This window comes from Hibiscus syriacus, unplaced genomic scaffold (assembly GCF_006381635.1).
Source record: "Hibiscus syriacus cultivar Baekdansim isolate YM2019G1 unplaced genomic scaffold, ASM638163v2 tig00112856_pilon, whole genome shotgun sequence".
NCBI classification, from domain to species: domain Eukaryota; kingdom Viridiplantae; phylum Streptophyta; class Magnoliopsida; order Malvales; family Malvaceae; genus Hibiscus; species Hibiscus syriacus.
Window position 1 is genome coordinate 789105 of NW_024063411.1, and position 8021 is coordinate 797125.

Here is an 8021-nt window from a genome sequence, read left to right on the forward strand (position 1 = left end):
AAGTTGGCTTGTTCTGAACTAGGTCCTTCATAGGCTGTTGGTGTTAAAAGTGTTAGTGTTTGTTTTGTCTTTATTTGTTTATAGTGACGACTAGGAGCACTGTGCTGCTTAAACTTTAATGTTTTGCTCCTAGTCCGTTGGGTTATTTTGCATTCTTGTAAGTTTGGTTTTGAGGCGTTAGTCTGCAGGGGAGTGACTTGCGTTGTTGGGTGTTTCTTTTTCGGTTGAGATCTTTGTGATGGTTTCTTCTTCTTTGTCAAGTTGAATGTGCTTTTTTCCCTCCAACTAAGTTTAGGGAGGTTTTTAATAAGGCATTCTACTTTGACCATGGTTTTATAATTTTATATTAAAGAATTTTTGATGAGAAAAAAAAAACAAACAAACAAATAATGCATAATTGGCACATCGGGATTTAATCATCATAGTGTAGCATCATTAATACACACCCATAACTTCCGCCACAGATAAACAAGATGGGGACGTTACCCTCTAAAGAGGAACTCAAGTCAGGATACAGAAAATCGGGATAAGAATATAGTTTCTCCGATAAAGATCCTAAGCAGAAACAAGATGGGAATAAATCTCACAGTACGGGGAACGAAATCTCATGCAGAATCAGGACGGGGACTGAGCTCATGCAGAATCAGGATACAGATTTCCCTTTGTAGAGGATCCCATGCAAAATCAGGAGTACATCCATATACATGTTCACTGTGATGCAACATTATCAGAAATAAGATAGATCAAAGGTAAATGTCCGAATAAGAACATACATATAAATATCACTATGCAGCAAAATAGCATAAAATATTATATGCAATAAATTGGTCAAGAGAACACACATACCAATTAACCTATACCAGCTATGCTTTACAATTTCCACGCACAATAGCACTAGGTCGCGTATCTCCAATCGAACGAGCAAAGTCAAGCTGAGCTAAACAGGAGTGATACAAACCTTCTAGAGAACGGTGGGGAGACATACGACCACCTTCATAACATAATATCATAGGGTAAGACCATAAATTTCATAATTTACTTATCATAACTATATTGTAAAGCATTAATATATGCAAAAATAGGGCTTTCGGGTTGGAATTTAGCAAAATAGATAATTAAAACGGACTCAAGACGTCGAAAAATATCAAGACAGAGGTTTTCAAAAAAGTCAACGGTCAACGAAAAAAGTCAACAATCAATGGTTAACGAATCGGGTCAACGAGTTGAGTCAATGGATCGGATCAACTAGTAAAAGGGTCTGATTCGGTCAACCCATTCAGGGTCAATTCGGCCAGGCCTGTTTAGATGGACTGGTTCAACATTTTTGAACCACAGAAACTCTTCCACACTCGCACCGTGGCACGTGAGGGCGCGGGAGACACCATTCGGTGATCTTTTTCGCACAAAATTTTCCATAAAACTATTTTAATGCACGACGAGTCACTTACCGGAGTTGGTTCGCGACGGTGAACATTGGTGATTTTGTTTTTACGAAACTCAAACGATTCCTCTAGCCCATCTTGCAAACAACAATGACGGTGAAGAAGGCGCAACCACTGACAGGACGAAAATGATGAGTTGAACATTTTGGTGTCGGTGTGTCATCCACAGTGGTTCAGGTGGCAGTAAAACAGACAAAAACCGATATGGGTAAGCTTGAGAGAGAAAATATGTATGGGTGTATTTTTAAAAAAAAAATTGGGGGAGGAAATGAGAGCCAAAAACAAATATTGGCATTTGAATATTTTAGGCTTGGTCAAATTGAAATAAATTCCTTACATTTTGAGAGAACTCACCTAATGCACCAAACTTTAAATGTTTTCAATTAACCCCATTTTGGGGGTGTGACAAAGAGAGAGTAGACCATGAATTATTTTTCTTTCTTTTTAGGAGTTATTTACACTTATAACTAAAATGATCGTACTTATTTTGTATTTTTTTTTATATTTTCCTCTGTCTCGACTTTTTTAATCTTGTCCATGACCTGATAATTGATAGTTTTCCATGGTTTGCTTGGTGGTATTGGTGACATATAGTCCATCGCCACTAATAATAGTTTGTGCTGGTGAGTTACCCAAACAATAGTTTATGCTTGTGGTTTTGAGTCTCTATTGTCGTTCATGATGGGAATAGAAACCACAATCTCTTGCTCCGGAGGCAAGCTCCATATTCATTAGGCCAGGTAAACTCTTTAATTTGTAAAACAATATAAATTAGAAAATTATAGTATCATACTATAATCTTTTTAATTTAATTATAAAATACTAAATATTAATATAAAATTTTTCTGTTTAAATAATTTAGTTATCTATTGGACCGGTCCAATTTAAGTTTGAGTAGGAGAACTAAACAGTTTTTAAACTACAGTTCAATTTATATAATATGTTCAAATTTTCGAAAGAATTCTTATTACCATTTAAATTTTAAAATAAATATTTTAAACTTTCAAAAATTTAGAAAGTCTCGTACTCCTCTAAAATATGAACATTTTATATTTAATTTATGAATTTTAAAAAGATTTTAATAAATTTTAAATCAAGTAATAAAAATTGATTAAATGAATTCATTGGTATCTAGGGTGCCGCAAAATACATCAAAGAAATACAATTTTGAAGACAATTAAAAATTGATTTTAATCGTCAAGCCCCTAGTGACGATGCTGATGTTGACCGTTGTTTATGGAAACATGATTTTATGGATAGGTTCCGTGTTCGGGATGCCTGTCGAAAGCTGGTTGAAGCTTCATGGCTTACTCCTTCCTCCATCTGGAATAAGATTTGGACCTTACCCATTCCCGCAACGTGTTTTCACTTTCCTTTGGCTAGTTTTCAGGGATTGTATCTCTTCAAACTATGAACGATTCCGCCGTGGATCATCCCCGTATCATGTTTGCTCCCTCTGCGGACTTCACAAAGAGACCACTCTTCACATTTTATGTGACTGTCATGCAGTGAAGTCTATTTGGAGCCAGCTGCTGCCTGAGGACCTTGCTAATTCTTTTTTCACAAGCTGCCTCGGTGATTAGATCCAAACCAATCTGGCGTGTTGTGCTAAGCTTCCGGATTCGTCTTTGCATTGGGACGTTCTCTTCCCCACATTACTTTGGCAAATTTGGAAGCACCGAAACTCTTTTGTCTTCACCGACTCATACCCTTCCATGGATGACGTGCTCTAGCTTAGCATCTCTTGGTCCTCGCATTTTGTTGTTGTTCCTCCTCCCAAGCCGTCTCCAAAGTCTCGGCATGCTGTGCAAATTCAATGGCAGCCTCCACCAAATCGGTGGTGCTGTGTTAATACAGATGCTTCTATCCACGCTATTTCCGGTTCTAGCAATGTGGGTGGTGTTGGATGCACGCATGATGGATCTTGGCTCTTTGAATTTCATAAAGTTATTAGTATTTCCCACCCTTTCCAAGATGAATTGTGGAGCATATATCTTGGTTTACTTGAAGCATGGAACCATGAAGTGGAGTTGCTGCAGGTCCAATTGGATAATCTGCAGGCAATCAACCTCCTGCCAGGATAATGCTGGTTGGTGCTGATGTGTAACCCCTAGACCAAGCCTATGTGTTTTGACTAAGCCTAATGGATCACATTCATGATTCTTAGAAACATTTTCCGAAACCTTTATTCAATCAATGTAAAATCACATTATAAATGACATTTTATGAAATTATAATAGATTATACTATAAAAACTCAACTCATAAATATAATCTTAAAAAAGTAACAATTTAATTTAAAAACATGTATTAAAATCTAAATTAAGATAAATCGAATATAAATCGCAAAAGAGTAATCATTATAAATCCAATACTTTAAAATAAGGCCCATGTTCCAATAGTAAAGTCAACTTGCATGATAAAACCATTACATTCAGATGTACTTCAAGATGTTATCTTCCAAGTGCTTGATCCGGGGTATCTAGCCAACAGTATCTGAAAGGGGAAAAACATTTTCGAAAAGTGAGCTAGGCTCAGTGTGTCTCCCATTATTTCAGTAAAAACATCATATGAAAAACTATCAATTATAATCCTGTCAAGTATCATGGAAATCCTGATAAAACATAAGATATTAAATCATATAATATACCCTTCTCTCGTACATCATATGCAGTTCTCATAACTGCGTCCATAGGGAAACCTTATACCCATTAGTATAAGGTTTCCACAAAACTCGCAAATATACACCTTAGGGAAACCCTAAAAATCACCTCATCTAACAGCTGAGAGCGGATGTGCTGTAGACCTAGAACTAGTATTACTTCTATGGGGAATAACAGTACGAGTCCTATTCCCAGGACGTGCAGAAGACTCAGTCGGGCCAGAAGACCTCTTAGATCACTCTCGATCTACTCAGCCTCTATCAGGAGCTACAACCTTAACCTCTTCAATTTCTTTTTCTTTATCTACCAAAGCATCAAGCACATCATCCTGATGAGTAACCACCTATCTACGCAATTCATATTTGAGTCATCGAGCAAACTCACGACACTTGTCCCTATCATTAGGAACCAAACTTTCACCATACTTTATTAGCTTCAAAAACTCCATCTTATACATAGATATTGTCATATCTCCCTCGACTAAATCCTAAAATTGTTGTTGTTTCTCATCCAGATAAAGCTCTACAAGGAAACGTTTCCTGAAGCACTCCTTGAAGAAATCCCATGTCAGATGATCAGTAGGAACGCTGCTCACCACAGACTCCCACCAGGTATGAATATTTCCATCCAACATCAAAATGGCTCCCAAATATATCTCATGTGGATCCAAACCCAGTTGATCCATATGTTTCTTAGTATCATAGAGCTAACCTCAGCCTCAGTAGGAGGTCCACCAGTCGAACCTCCAAATTTAGCCTTAGCAGGGTCTATAAAATAGGAACCTCATGTGTGGCACTCACTTCTCTGATTACACCCTGAATCAACTAAAGTAAATGTCTACCCAACGTCTTATCCAAAATAACTCCTGCAGGTTCAATCCCAGCAACTGACGCTCCTCTAATATGTTTCATCATATCAATTTGGGGAGCATGCTGTAGATCTATTGGAGCAAAAGGGCCAGAAGGAGCAAGAGTATCTATTGCTTGCAGCGGTGGGTCCTCAATCGAATAAAAAAATCTAACAGGTCGACCTCGCGCACGGGAAGGTCGATGACCCCATCTAGCACTCAATTCGAAAAAACTTGAGGTTCATTACAAAAGATAAAATCTAGGATTAGATTTGGCACTTGGAGTCTCATACACAGTTAAACTTATAAAAATTGGTAACATGGCCTTTATAGTAAATTTTGTAAAACATTTAAAGATAATATTTTTATTTAGGACTCATCTATGATCCGATGTTTTAAAAACCAAAAGCTCTGATGCCAACCAAATGTAACACCCTAGACCCAACCTATGTGTCACGACTAGGTCTAGTGAATTACATTGAAATTTTTCTAAAACATTTTTAAACCCTTTTTAAAAATAATATCATAACTAAAGGCTTTTAAAAGCATAAATTAATAATAATAAAGTTTAATTTGAGTAATTTAAACATAAATCATCATGCTTAGTACGAAATTCCAAATAACAAATATCGTAAATATCCATGCAGCAAAAAGCAATATATCAAAATACAAGCACGCTCACCAAAATAAAGGCAATACGAAAGATGGAAACATTGCAACAAAAAGTTTGGAACGAAATGTGTCGGCCCTCCAAATGCCTAGTCCGAGGGTTCCTATCCAAAAGTATCTGAAAGGGAAAAATTTGGGAGGTGAGATAGAGAGCTTAATATGTTCCAAAAGTGAATAATAATTTAAAATAGTAAATTTCAGAAAATAATTCAGTAGAAATTTCATAAGAGTGACAGTAAAGATTTTTGTGAAAAATAAATATTTAGTTCCTTCCACCCATATACTATATGTAGTTTCCCAGAACTGCATTCATAAGGGTTTATCCTAGGCCAATTGTACCTAAGAGCCAACATAAGGTAATGCCTTAGGGCCTTAGAGCCTACCCAAGGAATACCTTGGGGCCTTAGAGCCCACCCAAGGAAGCACCTTGGGTCTTGAGAGCCTACCGAAGGGAATATCTCGGGGACTAAGAGCCTACCCAAGGTTCACCTTAGGTCCGTAAGGATTTACAAGCTGGATCAAACTTGAACCTCCATACTCTAGCCTACCCAGATAGTATCCAAAATAAAACAATACATGTAGTAACAATAGGTCCATGATCCATAAATCATATATATTTATATTTCTTAGTAAAACAGATAACCAGAAAACATGTATCGAGTAAACATAATTCATAATCAAGAAATCAGGAAATCATGGTATTTATCAATTAAAACATTTACAAAACAATTCAGACAACCATCATATTTCAAAAATAAATAAAACAATTATATAGCACACCAGGAACACACCTAAAAAATGAATCAGCCAAGGAAGTCTACTGGGCACTGGCCTCGCTATGCTCTACAGCAGAACTCGAACCTAAACCATAATGAATTCAGTATTACGACTTAAATAATATTTAAATCTAATTATTTATATGGTTTATGAATCTATACGAGTAATTACGGTCTCACGCAGTATGACAAATTGAGAGGAGCTGAGTCAAGCTGACGAGCGATCGTGAGAGTATCGAGTACCTTCAATAATTAACAAACATCAATCAGTCATTGACCTTAAAAGCACTTGATTAAAATAATTTAATTACATATACATGTTGGGGTTTAACACACGATTTGAGGGGCTTTTGGATTAAAATTTGGCAAAAAAGACTTTAAATTCAGACTCAAGACGTCAAAAAATATAAGATATGCCTTTTAAATTTTTTTACTTTTTAGTCAAAGTCAACCCTAGTTAAAGTCAATATTGATCAATGTTAATGGTCTGAGTCAAAGTCAAAGGTTCGGTCAAAGTTAATAATTTGACCACTTTGGGTTGGCTCAGATCGATCTAAGTTGACTCAGTCTGTTTCGAGTTGACTTGGACCGGTTCTGGAAAATTCAAACAAGGAACGAAGCCCATGCGCCACGGTGGCGCGTGGCAGCGCGTGGCAGCGCGTGCTAGGATGAAGGGTATGATTTCGATCGACTGATCATTCCCAACTTTTCTACTTGTTGCATTCAACTCAAAACAGCCAAAAAATCCAACCAACACAACGTACGATGAACGGAGAAGGAGATCGGAGGCTTACCAACGGAGGATAATGATAGAACGGTGGTGAAGTAACGAACCTGATCGGGTTTTGAACAGAACTAGATGAGAAGTCCAACGGTGGTGGCGGTGATGCGAACTGGCATCGGGATCTCAACACAAAATTGTGAAAACTCGCGGCAGTTGTTTTGGGTTTTCGACGACCAAATAAACGCCAATTCACGATGAATGGCGAGGTATTTCAACAAATTGGTTGAGGGGGTTTGGTCGCGGTTGAGCGGCGATCAAGATGTTGGTGGCGGTGACTGCCATGACTATCGGACGGTGATGGCTCAAGGGAAAAGACAACGACGACAGGGGTTAAAAATAATTGGGAATTTTTTGTTCTAGCTAAGATAAAACTGATTTTGGGATTAAAAATCCCAACTGATATCTCTTAAAAAGTATTTTAAAAGAAATACTAACACAAACAATGCCCTAGGCTAGTGGCTAGGGCATGGCTCCCCTGCTCCTGCTGGTCACAATATCAAACCGTGCCAGTCGCATTCTCTTTACCCCTTTTTTCTTTGATTACTTACAATGGTCAGATCAAGAAATGAGTCCCTGAACTTTCAAAGAAATCAGAAAACTGGCCTTAAACTTTAAAAACTCAAACTAGTTCCTTAAATTAATTAAATAAAAGATCTAGTTAAAATAAAACTAAATTAGGGGTGTTACAAAATCCTATAATCAGAAGACCATTTGTATACTTTACCCTTAAAACTAATGGGGCTTGAAGAATAATGAAACAAAAATTTTGGGAGAGACCATGATATAATTTTAGTACTTTTAAAAGTAATAGCCTAAAGAATAAATGAAACAAAAATATTAG

The 8021-nt window shown here is 37.0% G+C and overlaps 1 long non-coding RNA gene across 1 annotated transcript; it reads right to left on the minus strand.

The window, feature by feature from the left end:
• Window positions 1-3834: 3834 nt before the first annotated feature.
• LOC120184006 lies at window positions 3835-7565 on the minus strand. Its single transcript, XR_005521982.1, has 5 exons — window positions 7231-7565; window positions 6569-6639; window positions 6412-6481; window positions 5634-5738; window positions 3835-3937 (listed from the first exon to the last, which is right to left on the minus strand). It is a non-coding gene; the product is annotated as an uncharacterized LOC120184006 (long non-coding RNA).
• Between the last annotated feature and the right edge of the window lie 456 nt (window positions 7566-8021).